The 15,366-nt window shown below is 39.0% G+C and overlaps 2 long non-coding RNA genes across 2 annotated transcripts; one reads left to right on the top strand and one right to left on the bottom strand.

Moving 5' to 3' along the window:
* Positions 1-476: 476 nt before the first annotated feature.
* LOC130714007 (uncharacterized) lies at positions 477-6,980 on the top strand. The gene is made up of 3 exons (XR_009011104.1): positions 477-1,109; positions 2,985-3,107; positions 4,424-6,980. It is a non-coding gene; the product is annotated as an uncharacterized LOC130714007 (long non-coding RNA).
* Positions 6,686-8,603, bottom strand: LOC130714006 (uncharacterized). Its single transcript, XR_009011103.1, has 4 exons — positions 8,412-8,603; positions 8,215-8,288; positions 7,135-7,248; positions 6,686-6,980 (listed from the first exon to the last, which is right to left on the bottom strand). It is a non-coding gene; the product is annotated as an uncharacterized LOC130714006 (long non-coding RNA).
* Between the last annotated feature and the right edge of the window lie 6,763 nt (positions 8,604-15,366).

Below are 15,366 nucleotides of genomic sequence, written 5' to 3' on the forward strand. Positions count from 1 at the left end.
TTAATTACAAATCATTGAAATTATTTAAATGATAGTTAATTTCAAAATATTTTACTTTATAGAGTTTCTTTGAAAATAGAAAGGATATTATAGTTTTCCTATTTTTAATAAGTTATAAAACTCTTTGTTTCATTTGACAAGCTCAATTCAACGCTCTGTGAGCTATCTAAAGTTTGTCTGTTCCTCTCAAATGATAATAGTTACTATTGTCATTTTCCTTGTAAATTATTCTAGCTTAGACACATAATATGACAACGTCATATTTGTTCTAATTATCTCACAATTATTATTTAGCTCAGTTTCTACTCATTTCTTGATTCACGGATCATTTTATTTTATTCAAAGTGATTCAAATTTATATTTTATCATTTCATAGAGTTCCCCATAATTTTTGGGATAATAATATATCACTCATATATTTTTTTCTTAAGTTTATGAGCTAAATGATTCAGTGTCTAAATCAATTCGTACCGATTTTAAAAAAATATATCCTCTCAAAGTATCTTCAACAAATATCTCACCATCCTTATCCCTCCGTCCACCTCATCCTCGACTCACTCTCATTTCTCTCTTCCTCACTATTACTTTTTCTTCCTTCACGTTTTCTTTCTTTCTTCAGCAGACCCATTTCTGCTCTTTCTTCCTTTCTTCTCCTTTTCTTCTTCTTTTCTTTCTTTGTTACCTACTTTATCTCCTTCTTTTATTTGCTGCAACAACTCCCCACCGTTCCTCTTTCTCTTTTGATCAGTATCTCCACATCCTTTTCTTCTCCATGGACAACCAGTCCATGAGCCACCACCTCTACTCTCCCTCTTGTAACCGCTGATCACACCATCACTATCACCATGATTCTTCTCCTTCCTAACTTGCAGCAACAAACATGGCACCACCACCAATATGAAAGCCACACACACCCCTTCTCATCACATATTTGCTCCATCTTCTAACCACCACCGTTCCTGGCTCTCCATGGAGCCTAACAATCCACCATCTTTGTTCTCCTTCTTCTGGTTTTGAATGGAGAACCCCATGAAAGGACCCAAGCACCACCACCGTGAGCTCCACCACGCAGAGGACGCCACCGGCACATCACCCTCTCATTTTCCTTGGTAAAAGCCTTAATTTCTTGATTAGTATGTCTGTATATTTGATTTCTAAAGTTATCTGGGTTTAGATGAATAAATATGGTTTTAAATAGTGTTATGGTTGTTGATTTCTGAGGGCATGAGGGTTCAGCCCTTAATGTGCTTGAAAAGCTTTTGCGAAAACTCACATAAAACTGTTGTTGTTTTCAAAAGTAGTAGCCGCTGTTCTGTTAAAATCGTATGTTTCGGTTAAGATTTTCGAACTATGTTCTTCATAAAAGTTGTAGCTTTTTCCGTTAGCAAACTTTTGCCACTGGTTTCGTGTCGTTTCGATTTGTCTAGCTCAAGTTATACGCATTTTGGTGAGCACGGGTTAAGCTGTCCCGTTTCTCACGAACTGCTGTAGTATTCGATTTTTCCTGAATTCTGTACTTTGAATTTAGACTTGAAAATTTATGAGGATTTACAAAACCTGTAGATGAAGCCAGGATAAAAATATTAGATTTTTCGGACTTCATTTAACTTATTTAAAAATTAGCTAAAGTCGCTGTACAGTTTATAATCGTTTGACAAAATTAGTTATTTCAAGTGAAAAGAAATGCTTTGGGAAAAAGATGATAAAACCTTTTATTTTAATCGATATTGCAATGCTTTGGAGTAGGAAAACATATTTTTTAAACTTACTTACGTACGTTGTTTATCCGTTTATGAAAATAGAGAACGTTTGAGTTCACGCACATTTATTCGTTAAAAAGCGATTGCGAAAGGTTTTGAAAGTCGAACAAGTTGTCGGAGTGTTAGGGAATAAGCGTAATGATACTATCTCGCTAGTCGATGGATGCTTAGGAATAGCAAGATTGGATAGAGTTAGAGCAATTAAGTTTGGATTTCCGAGTGAGGAATTAGACTCCGAAAGGTATTAATTAGAATGGATTAAGTTGTGATTGCAATCTTGATGTTGGAAGATGACTTAGGATTGAATCTTGAATTCCAAGAAGTCTATGAGCTTTACTATAAATACTTGGTTCTAGAAGGTCTAGATTTGAAACTTTGGAAGTTCAAGGACTTAGAAGTGATTAAGGGATTGATTGAGGACTAGAAGTTATTTCTTAGAGATTGATGACTTATCTATAAGCTGGGATTTTTGTAGAACCAAAGTGGAGTTTCGAAGAGACTAGGGTTGTGTGTCTAATGAGATATCGCGAGTTTAAGTTTAAGAGAAATGATTCGATCGTTTTGAAGGAGCTTATGAGTCATGAATAAGTACATAATCATTAGATAAGAAGAGTTGTTTGCCTTGGAAGTTAACTATGGTTTATGGATTACTTGATAAGAGTTAGTGGTTTTGATAAGAATTGATAATGATACAACATTGGCTTGAGGAATAGATCGTGAGAGCGAGTTGAGACATTAAGTTGTTGTAGGTGACTTGATAAGTAAGTATTGAGGATAAAGAGGATTATGGAATAGAAAACGGGAAGAGATTACTTAAGGATGATGATAGGAGAATTCTATTGCAGATGTTGTGTTAATTGCTTTAACGGGAAATGGTGTGTAGTATTGCGAAAATACCTCAATGAGTATCCTATTAGAGACTGAGATCTCTAAGGAAAATGAGAGGAGTAAGTACTAGTAATGTGTACTTATCTATTTTGACAAGCATATGAGTATTTGGTTTTAAAGTTGATTTACTAAGTCATAAGATTTTGAAGCTTTGTTATTGCTTTGTTGTCATTATGATGACTTATCTTAATTTCTGAGGTTGATCTTGATGGTTTATAACCATTAAGGAGATTGAGTTTAACTTGTGATTTCGTCGAGCCAATTGCTTGAGAGTGTAGCTTTAGACTTGGAAAGTAGGTAGCTCAATTAGTGATTATGTTATGTGTACTTATGAAGGGTACGAATAACTGAAGCGCTTGACGACGAAGCCAAAGAACAAACGGAAGTGAGCCAACACGGGAAAGCAAAGATATGACTGGATTTGATTTGAGTCGCAACTTAGTAAGGAAAGCGCCTAAGGTGAGGGCAACTTACTATTAGCTATGACTGCATGATAGGCGTCGATAAATTCGACTTATGCTTTACTTTGATGTTGATTATGTTGATGAACTGATGTTATGATGTTTTCCATAATTGATGATGTTGAGATGTTATTGAATTGTGCGCTTTGACGCAACTTCGGAGTGGGGATTCATTGAACTGGTGTTGTTTGATATTTCAGGTTGGATGAACAACCCTAGGCAAGTTCAAACGTGGGGTTTGAGGCTTAGCCATTGGTTGGTATTCGTTGGAATACTTAGACTTTCCCCGGGAAATTTCTTTTGGTGGGTTTTTGGAAAACTTAGAATGAATAGAATTTCGAAAACTAAAGACCTTAGAGAACTTAGTTTTCAAAGAATTAAACTCATAACCTGACTAATTCAATTTAAAACGTTTTCATGATTAAATGAACCATAGGGAACCTAAAGGGGAAAATAATTGCGAAAGACGGGGAAAAGTCGACTTTTGTTGTGGGTTTTGGAGGATTGCTAGACACCAGGGGGAGGTGAGCCACGGTGATGATCGAAAGTCACCGAGTACTCTAGTACTCTTATTATTGGAGTTGTGTTGTATTGACCGACACTAACTCTGGGTTTTGACTTTGGGTTTTGTTGTTGGAGTTGTGTTGTATTGACCGACACTAAACTCCCGAGAACTTTAGTACTCTTGTTTGTTGGAGTTGTGTTGTATTGACCGACACTAACTCTAGGTTTTGGTTGTTGGAGTTGTGTTGTATTGACCGACACTAACTCTTGGGTTTTTGAGATTGGGTTTTGAGCTAAACACTTGTGTTGTGAGGTCGATTCGATGTTTGGCTAACCATATTGCATCATGCATCATTTGGTGAAGAACGGGAATGCTTCACTGATGCATTATTCGATGAGGAACGGGAATGCTTCATCGATGGTGAGGAACGGGAATGCTTCACCAATGCATCATTTGACGAAGAACGGGAATGCTTCGTCAAGGATGAAGAACGGGAATGCTTCATCCATAGTGAAGAACGGGAATGCTTCACTAGTGGCGAACGGGAATGCGTCACAATTATCCGGATCATATTGAATTGCATTTCACGCATACATTCACTCTGACTGGAATTGTATGCTATTTGAATTATTGAAGCATTGTTAGAGCCAATAACATGCTAGGATTATTTATATATATATATATATAAACATATATATCTATACCCCTTTTGTCGCATGTTGCTTGTATATCTATTGTATACTGTGAGTTGACCCTCGCGCCTTGGCTTTGGTTGTATGTTTGTGTTTGGGCGGTCGGCCTGCTGCCAGACGACGAAAGGAGGTGATGTGAGCAGATGCTACTCCACGTGGAAGATCTATAGAAGACTCGAAGAATAGAGTCGGGTGTAGGGCAAGAGCCTTTGGGTAGAAAAACTTACCGTTATTGGTTTAAGCTTGTAGGATAATTTTATGATTCGCATTTGAGGTTTTGGGTAGGTTCCGGTGCATTGCTTTCCTATGGTTACCCGGTGTGGAAATCATAGGGAGTATATCGGATCTATGGAGTCATTGCATAGTGAGTCCGTCCTTCCCAAAGATCCTCAACTTAGATTTCTCTAGTATGCTCCTTCCCTAGGCCAAAGAATCATTACTCTAATACCAACTCCTGTGGCGTCCCCCTTCCACAAGTGACGTATTCGTCCAACTCCTATCACTTATGAATGAGTGAGCCGTTTTTTTTTTTTTTGTCGCATTAGTGTTAGTGTTAGTGTTACCGTTCTAATGATGCATCGATTCAGAGACCTTTTACGACTTCTCACAGTCGCAGAGTTCCCCTCTAACCTTTTCAGATGGATGACCGTATACATAAAGGCAAGCAAGTTAGCACACAATAAAGCATTAAACACATAGCATACGTGGCGAAGGTCACTATAAAGTTCGAATGACAGAAGCCAATAGAGTGTTCAACTGAGGGTATACACATTCCTCCACAAGGCATCATCAAACAAAAACTTAATTAATTAAGAGAACTAGTGTGAACTATCATCGGACCATACGACTTCACTCCCCAACCTCCTCCTCTTCCGGATCCTCTTCCATGTCACCACTGCTCCCCTCCTCCGGCACTGGCATAGGCACCCTCTCCCCCAATCCGTCGGGTTTCACGGACCGCTGTCATCAGTATGTCTTCCGCATATCTTCTTCCAACTCCCACGTAGCTTCCCGGTCTTCCCCTTCTCCCCAAGCTACCTTTACTAATGGGATTTCTTTCTTCCTAAGTTTCTTCATCCTCCTATCTAATATCTGTTTAGGTTCTGCTGTGTATGTTAGGTTTTCTCTAAGTTGTATATGTTCAGGTTTCATCACATGAGAGGGGTCAGGTATGTATCTTTTCATCTGGGACACATGAAAGACATCGTGCAAGTTTGACAACGAGGGTGGAAGGACTATCTGATAAGTTGATGCCCCCACTCTCCTAAGGATTTGATAAGGTCTTAAGAATTTAGGTGAGTTTCCTTGACCTTATAGATCTTCCTATCCCTGTGACCGGACTAATCCGAAGGAAAACATGATCTTCTTCCTCAAATTCTAAAGGCTTCCTTCTGCGGTCATAGTAAGCCTTTTGTCGGTCCTGTGCTATCCTCAGCTTCTCCCTAATCCTTTTTACTTTCTCGGACATCTCTTGTACCACTTCGGGTCCTAAGACTATCTTGTCTCCTTCGTCAAACCATCATAGTGGCGTCTTGCACTTCCTTCCATATAGCGCCTCGAAAGGTGCCATTCCTAAACTTGAGTGGAAACTATTATTGTAGGAAAATTCTACCAATGGTAGGCAGTCTTCCCAGTTTCCTCGCTCTTCCAAAATGCAAGCTCTTAACATGTCCTCGAGTGTCTGGATCGTCCTTTCGGTATGTCCATCGGTTTGGGGATGATAAGCCGAGCTAAATCTTAAATTCGTTCCCAAAGCCTTGTGTAGACTCTTCCAGAATTGTGAAGTAAATCGCAGATCTCGGTCCGAAACTATGCTTGTTGGTATTCCATGCAGTCTTACAACTTCTTTGATGTAAATCTTGGCCAACTTTTCCAATGAATATGTCATGTTAACCGCGATGAAATGTGCACATTTTGTAAGTCGGTCCACAATTACCTAGATCGCGTCATTCTAAGCTTGCGTCTTAGGTAACTTTGTGACAGAATTTGTGACGGAACTAAAGAAAATTTGTGATGGAAAATATTTACTCGTTGCACTTTTGGGACGGAATACAGTAATTTACATTTTTTATGAAAATACTATTGTGACAGAATGGGTAACAGAAAAAATATTTTCCTGTGACGAAATGGAAAATAACATAGTCCGTCCCAAATTGTGCGATGGATATATTCCGTCACTGAGCTGTGAAGTTTGTTTGGGGACGAAATATTCCGTCGCTAATTTGAACTTTTTTAAAAAAAATTATTTGGGCCAGTCCAATCAATGTGCAGTATAAAGTGATACCAAAATGCAAATATGACAACAAATCCTTTCCTTGGGCAAAGGTCAGTTCCTTGGGCAAAGGTCAGTCCACTTATTTGCCTTAATTTATCTCAGACTCAAACACCAATATATAATTATATATATAAGAAAAATTGAAGAGGTGGATCCACAGTATGCCACATTTTGTGTTCAAATTTATGATGAATAGATAGATACAATCAGTTAGCCAAAATACCAAAAGAAACTTATGAAGGAACTACATAGGTTCACATTACAAGCTTATCTCCTACCCAAAGATTTGGCAATTAAAGGAGCAAATTCCACACATGGAAGAACTCACATCGTCTCATAGCATGCTCCCCCTGCTGCCTTATGTTTACAGCACACAGACTTCATGGTAAAGCTCCATATCTGAAGAAACAAATAAATATCTTTTAGGAAACAACCAGCAAACTAAGATAGGTTGAACAAAATTAAATAAGAAAACACCCCGATCGAACAAGCAATGCAAGCATGAATGACGCATTATACACCAAAATTATCAGGCAAAATGGATTGTAATTACTCTAAAATAAACTTAAGTAAAATCGTGGAATATAAGAGCTGATTCCCAACAGACTGGAGTTTAATATATCATCCCATTAGAATACTAGATGATTGCTGGATAGATTGAGACATCCTGCAAATAAACAAGGCACTATAAGAACACAAACAATGTCATGTTAAGCAAGTTATTAATATATCAATCATTGACACTTTAATGTACTGTTATGAATCAACTCCAATGAAGTAATATAGAAGAAACAGGAAAAAAAGAAGCTAATGTGATATGGCAATTTGCTCACAAATTCAGTGTGCATTGTGAGCAACTAGTTAAGTACAAAGGCTGGTTTTGGTTCTGAGTAGACCAAGGTTGGTTCCTCTAATTATATAGCACATACTAGCCCGATCTTGGAATGAAATCATTTGTAGCATGAGCCCTTCATGAGCAAGTACTAAGTAATAATGCACTGCCAAGTCAACTTTACGGTATCATTGGATAGTATAAAGCAAAGTGACTAGTAGAATGAACCAGTATTTGGTTCCTTCACAGAGGCTGCTGCTGAACCTTCCCTTTGTAGTTTGTACAGAAACTCCTTATCACACTATATAGTCTATACTGGCTGATTTTACAAGTGAATGTGATCTTTATGTAATTATGTCTATAGGTCAACAATTCAGCACAGTCAAGGATCAAATAAGAAAGCAATTTTTTCTGTAGCATAATGTCATTAACAGAGGATGATGCTTTCAACATATTGGCACGAAAACATATCAGAGAAATCATGCTTATATTGCCTATACAGCTCCATCAAACCACTGAATGAATCGGTACAAGTGAAAATTTCTACACAAAAAGAACAAAACAATCACACAGATAACAAAACCATCTCTTGACATGCACACAAACAAACAGAGCCCTGAAAGCATAGACCCATATGAATTCCGCTAAAAAAATTGATTTTGAAGGAACCCCATGACCTACCCTCAATCAAACTCACCGAAAATGTGGTTCTAGTTTCAGAACCAAATTTGAGGCGAGTTTGCTTCATAAGTCTGTTTTAAACCCCAGGAGATAGAAACCAAATTTGGTTCCGGTACCTACCTGTGCGAGCGACGAGCAGAATTACGGTGCAATTCGAAGTTGGGGATCCGAGCAAAGTGACTAGTAGAATGAACCTGACAGTTTCAACCCAAAATCAAAGAAATTAGACTAAGAAATTAGTGACTTGTAACCTAATTTCAAAGGAAATGAAAAAAATGGAATGAAGGGTTGCAGAGAAAACAAAGAAGAAACGATACCTTCGCTTCGAGTGAGTCTGAGATTTGCCTGTGGGAGAAGGAAGGGAAGCGACGGCGGCGGCGGGGAGAGGAGGAGGAGCGGCGGCGGCGGCGGCTACTTGAGTTTGTTGAAGAGAGGAACAGAGTGAGTAGGAGGACCTCTGTTTTTAGGGTTTTTGTTGCTGTGTTCAAAGCTCAAAGTGAATGTTAGAGACTTTGAGTTTTTTATTTTAAACTACAAAGTTTAGAGACGGAAACAGTCCGTCGCTAACATCCTCAAGATTTTTTTTTTAAAAATAAATGGGTACCCCGGACCTGCCCTGCCCCATTTTCTAAATGGGTAGTTAAATACCTTTCATCTGCCCGCAGGTCCTATTACCCAAGCGGGTATTTACTCGCGGTTCCGGTATTTTTTGCCATCCCTAATATATAGTTTAGATTTCTTCGAAATAAGGGTTCAAAGGGCAACCTATAGTTACATTGTTACAAGGAAATTTAGAATATACAAAAGTTGTTGTGAACATTCATCGATTAATTTAAAAATGATAGAACATAACATGGCGTCTAAAATTGTTAACGGTGTCGAACATTTTTGCCCTAAAACCTAGCAAATCGAATCGATCTAACATTTGAGAAAAATCGAGGTGGAAATTCGGATCCAATTTGATCGGACTTGGCTGAACTTGGTTTGGAGCAGAAGCCGCAGGTGAGCCACTTAAGGCCATTGTAAACGGAGATGACAAGGGTGAGGAGCTTACCAAAGAGGGGAGGGGCGGCATAATCGAGGACGAAGGCGGGGCAAAAGTGGAGGTGGTGGAATCGAGAGCAGAGGAAGAGATAAGAAGAAGGGTGATGTGAGAGCAGAGGACGATAGGTGAAGATAACATAGAATTTGGGTTTAGGCTTTTAAGACAATTTTTAGATATTTTTTTAAAAGAGCTCTAGCAACTCTCACACACTCACTACAAAGGATAAATGGAAGTGTTGGGAAATTGTGTTTTTTGGGTAGGGAAATGATTTAGCAGAGGACGATAGGTGAAGATAACATAGAATTTGGGTTTAGGGCTTTTAAGGCAATTTTTAGATATTTTTTTAAAAGAGCTCTAGCAACTCTCACACACTTACTACAAAGGATAAATTGAAGTGTTGGGAAATTGTGTTTTTTGGGTAGGGAAATGATTTAGCAGAGGACGATAGGTGAAAATAACATAGAATTTGGGTTTAGGGCTTTTAAGGCAATTTTTAGATAGTTTTTTAAAAGAGCTCTAGCAACTCTCACACACTCACTACAAAGGATAAATGGAAGTGTTGGAAAATTGTGTTTTTTCGGTAGGGAAATGATTTAAACGTAAGTTTTTTTTATATATGCTAAAAGAATGCAGTAAAAGGAGTAAGAGGTACTTCAACCCTTAATACAATGAGGGGGAGTTGATAGCATTTTTTTTATTAATGCGTGCTAAACCAACACAATATTTGATGGCAATTGTTTTTTATAAAGGGTATTTTAGGAATTAATTTTTAAATAAATTGTTGAGTGAGAAAATAACAATTTTAGGGTTTGTAGAGGGGAGGACATAATGAATTTTCTTAGGGAAGTATTCCTCAAACCCATGCTTTGGGGAGAACCACGAAAACATGCCTTGAAACTTTTAAGCTCATCCAACTCGTGAATACACCTTATAGGGCAGGTCAAGCATCTCATAGCTACGGAGCAAACAGCATCTTTGATCTTGACACTCGAAACATAACTCTTTGCACTTTTAATCAAAATTATTAATATGTAAGAAATATTGGTTAGCAGATCTGCTGCCCGCGAGTTAAGTGGAATAACTCGTATATGGTCGTATCAAAATGGACACGGTAATATAAAGTTGGCGCTTTAGTTTCCTCCCAAAACTAAAGATTTAAATTGGGACGAGATATAAATTTCATCCCCACATTGCGACGGTTTATATAACTGCGTCACTAAATAGAGACATAATACAAACTCCGTCCCAAAAAAAAGATTATATTTTAAAAAAACATTTGTGACGGAAATTTACTGCTAACTTTGTCACAATTTGGGACATAATAATTAAATTATTACGTCCCAATGTTGGCGCCTTAGTTTCCCCCCAAAACAAAATATTCAAATTGGGACGGAATATAAATTTTGTCCCCACATTGCGACGATTAATATAACCGCGTCACTAAATTGTGACAGAATACAAATTCCGTCCCAAAAAAGATTATATTCTCAAAAAACATTTGTGACGGATAATTATTGCTAACTCCGTCACAATTTGGGACAGAATAATTAAATTATTGCGTTCCAATGTTGGCGCCTTAGTTTCCCCCCAAAACTAAATATTCAAATTCGGACGGAATATAAATTGCGTCCCCACATTGCGACGGTTTATATAACTGCGTCACTAAATTGTGACAGAATACAAACTTCGTCAAAAAAAAAAGATTATATTTTCAGAAAGCATTTGTGACGGATAATTATGGCTAACTCCGTCACAAATTGGGACAGAATAATTAAATTATTGCGTCCCCAAAGTTGGCGCCTTGATTCCCTCCAAAATAAATGTTTCAATTGGGACGAAATTGATTTGTCCGTCGCGAATTTGCGACGATTTGCCTAATTTCGGCCCTAAATTGTGACAAAATTTGTATTCCGTCCCAAAATGATAAATTAATGTACTAAAAAAAACTTAGCGACAAGAAAGTGTCGCCAAATCCTTCACAATTTAATTATTTTGGGACCGAATTGTTTTCCGTCGCAAAATTCTGTCCTTATTTGCGTGTTTTCTAGTACGTACTACACCAATACCGACCCCGGATGCATCAGTTTCTGAGATGAAAGGCTGTTGGAAATTAGGTAAACCTAGAACAGGTGTGGACATCATAACTTCCTTGAGTTGAAGGAATGTTGTTTATGTGTCATCAATCCATACATACCCATCTTTCTTGAGTAATTCAGTCAAAGGAGCAGCAATGCGAGCATAAGCCTTGATAAAACGTCTATAGTAGCCTGTGAGACCCAAAAATCCTCTTAATTGTTTCACATTTTTGGGTGTTGGCCACTGCAAAATTGCCTGAACTTTATTGTTATCCATAGAGACTCCTTGTCCAGAAACTATGTGTCCCAAGTACTCAATTTCCAATACTCCAAAAGAACACTTTGACAACTTCACAAACAGAACATGTTGTTGAATAACTCTTAGCACATTTTCAAGATGGGGCGAGTGTTCATGCCAAGTAGAGTTGTAGATGAGTATATCATCAAAAAAAACTAACACATATTTTCTCAAGGCATCCTGAAAAATCTGGTTCATCAAATTCTGAAAAGTTGCTGGGGCATTGGTTAAGCCAAAGGGCATGACCAACCACTCATAATGTCCATGATGTGTTCTAAAAGTTGTTTTATGCCTATCTTCTGGTTGCACTAAAATCTGATGATATCCTGACCTTAAGTCCAACTTTGAAAAGAATTTTGCACCAAATAATTCATCTAGTAATTCATCAACAGTTGGCATAGGGAAACTATCCTTTATAGGCACAGCATTTAAGGCCCTATAATCAGTACAAAAACGCCAACTACCATCTTTCTTCTTCACAAGTATTATTGGAGAAGAAAAAGGACTAGTACTAGGCTGTATAATACCTTGGTCCAGCATTTCATGCACCATTTTCTCAATTTGCTCCTTCTGGCTATGTGGATATTTGTAGGGTTTGACCTTGACTGGCTTAGTACCTTCCATAAGTGGAATAGCATGGTTCTGACTTCTAGGAGGGGGTAACGATGTTGGAGTTTGAAACACTGAACTGTAAGTGTGCAGCAACAGGGCAATCTTAGGTTCTATATCTTGTGGTAACTCATGTAAGGTGTCTGCATCTGTGCGAAATTGAAATAACTGCACTGCAAATGATTCAGTAATAGCATCAGTGTTGTACATCCGTTTACAGTGATTGAATTGAGCTGGTTTAGGTGGTGTGTCCTTCTATCCATGTAATGTCACAAATTTTCCTTTGTCTAAGAACTTTAGTATTAAAGCTGCATAATCTGCCACATGAGGACCCAAAGTCGCCAGCCAAGAAGACCCCAAAACAATATCTGCTCCGGCCACATGTAATACAAACACAGGTACAATCAACTCATGGCCTTCTAGTGTGATAGACAATTTAGGAATCACTCCCTCAACAGTCATAGTTTGGCCATTTCCCACCAAAACTTTGAAGCAAGGCCTCGATTCAACTGGCAATTTGAGAAATTCAGCAATTCGAGGTTGCAGAAAATTATCTGAACTTCCTCCATCAACTAATACTTGCACACTGGTGTGTCCAATTTGGCATGTGAATCTCAAAATACCCATGCTATTTGTCCCATTCATTGCATTCATAGAGAGATGGTGGTCCTCTGTGGTTGATTCAGGTGTAGGGTCGAGCATATCAAGCTGGGTGTGCTCTATTGCAGGTTGTACTTCCTCCTCACCATCATCAAATTGCAGCATCATGACTTGATGGTTGGGACATTTGTGCTTAAGAGAAAATTGTTCATCACACCAATAACATAAGCTTTTTTCTCGGCGCAATTGCATTTCAGCTGGGGAAATTATTTTGATATTTGGGTTGTGTTGAGTAGGATTCATGGGTCGAGTTGGTGGGGTTTGAAGTATAGGAGCATGACTTGCAGCTTGGCTGTTTTCTGGCTTATTTGAATTGAAGGTTGCTCTGTGAGTATATGAATTGGATGGGGTGAATTTTGAAGTTTTAGTTGGTGGTGGGTATTTCTCTTCATAAATTTTAGCCAGGGACACAACTTTAACAATAGAAATGGGTGTGTGAACCATCACATCCCGTTTGATTTCAGGTGTTAAACCACTAATGAAACAGTCAATCAAAGTATCATTACTCAAGCCATAAACCCTGTTAGCTAATGAGGTGAATTGAAGATAATATTCAGCAACAGTACCAGTTTGGGTCAATTTGAATAATGTTGCTCTTGGACATTCATAAATCGATGGTCCAAAATCCAGCTCTAATGCTCGAGTGAACTCAGCCCAAGAGCGAAAATGATGAGAACGTTGCATCATCTGGAACCAAGGAACAACGTCCTTGTCCAAGTGCACAGAGGCGATGGTTAACCGATCCGGATTCAGTGTACCATAATAATCAAAGAACTGCTCTGCACGAAAAATCCATTCCAAAACATTGTTGCCATCAAATCGGGGAAATTCGAGTTTCACGTTTCTCACTTGAAAGGATTGTTTGCTTGAGTTTCCAGCACCATGGGAAGATTTTTGGGGACTCTGATTCAGTAACACATCAAGCGCATCATGGATCTGAGAAAATTTGGTGTCCGTATCCTTCTGCATCACTTCCATTCGGTCGAATCGAGCCGAATTTGCAAGTTGGAACTTGTCAATCTGCTCATGGAAGTCGGAGTACAACTTCTCGATAGCCTCAGCGCTGCGCTTGACCTCAGAAATTGAGCTCCTTCATCCGTGTATTCTCTGCCATGGTGAGATGAAAGCACCAATTGTAATGAGCAAAAGAGAAAAGGAAGGTAACTCTTATATTGATTGAAAAGGGAAAACCACTTCCAGGTGTAGTTCTGGAAGGATCAGTACACAAATGCAAATTGGGAAAATAGAAAATAAGAGGGAGAGAACAGAATAAAGATAATTCTCACAACTTGCATAAAAGATAACTACTAACAATTATTCCTTATATACTAGCTCATGTGCAAACATAGTCTTTCAGCTTGGTGCTAACCACGCGTTTCCTCATACCCATCCTTTGCACCGTAAATCTCGGCCCATTGCTACTAGAATGATTCTTTTTTTCTCCATATGGGCCCCCTTCCTCTGACCTGGCATGATATGTGCCTTCCTTCATTGCATTTGAGTGGTGTTGTTTACTCTAAAACTCACATGAGAAACTTGGTTGTCAATTTCATGTGTTAATAATATTATCTAGGGTTAATAGTCTACTTGGTCCCTGTCTTTGTCTCGCCGTCTGAAATTAGTCCCTCCCCGAAAAATTTGCAAATCTGGGTCCTCTCGTTTGCAATAAGTCTGGAGCAGGTCCTCACCGGAGCCCGGAGCTCCGACGAGTGATGAATAGGCATGCTGACTGGATAAATGAGGCTGACGTGTCAAGGAAAAAAAACAATAAAAAATAAAAATTTATAAATCAGTTTTATTATTTAAAAGAACCCTAATTAACCCTAATTAACTAACTTATCCTAATTGGGGCCCAAAACAATTCTCTATTTCTGAAATCCCCCAAATTTCCCAATCATGTGACATGAATTTAGGGTTCTTGAATCAATTGCTTCTTCTTCCTCTCAAACCCATAACCTTCTGAGCATCTTCTCATCTTCTTCTTTCCCTCAGTTGCTTCTTCTTCCTCTCAAGCTTGTGCCTGCATGTCCATCCACCATCTCCCCCCGAATCTGCGAATCGTCCTCCATCTATCATTTCTTTGGGGGAAAGGTTACGGGTTTGGGTGTGGTGGGTTGCGACTGAGGATGGGGATGGGGGTGAGGTTGCGGGTTGGGGTTTCAGTTGTGGGTGGGGTTGAGCATGGGGGTGGGTTGCGAGTGAGGGTGGGGATAGGGGTGGGTTGCGGGTGAGGTGGGGTGGGTTGCGATGGGTTATGGGTAGAGATGGGTTTCAGGGGTGGGCTGTTGGTGAGGGTGGGGTGGGGTGGGTTACGAGTAGGGGTGGGGATGGGAGTGAGTTCCAGGTGAAGGTGGGGGTGGGTTATGAGTGGGGTTGGGTTGCAGGTGAAGGTGGGAATGGGTATCTAGAATGGGTTTCTGGGTGGGGTGTTTCTTACTCTGTGTCAATGTGTAATGTTGCAGTGAGATGATGAGGAAGAAAACAAGTAAACAATTGAAGTCACCCATTAGGATAAGTTAATCAAAACCAGATCAAGTGCCAAGAGATGTTTTCTTTAAAAAGTGAATAATCTGGAGGAGAGGAAC

The sequence above is a fragment of the Lotus japonicus genome, chromosome 4, assembly GCF_012489685.1.
Source record: "Lotus japonicus ecotype B-129 chromosome 4, LjGifu_v1.2".
Classification (NCBI taxonomy): Eukaryota; Viridiplantae; Streptophyta; class Magnoliopsida; order Fabales; family Fabaceae; genus Lotus; species Lotus japonicus.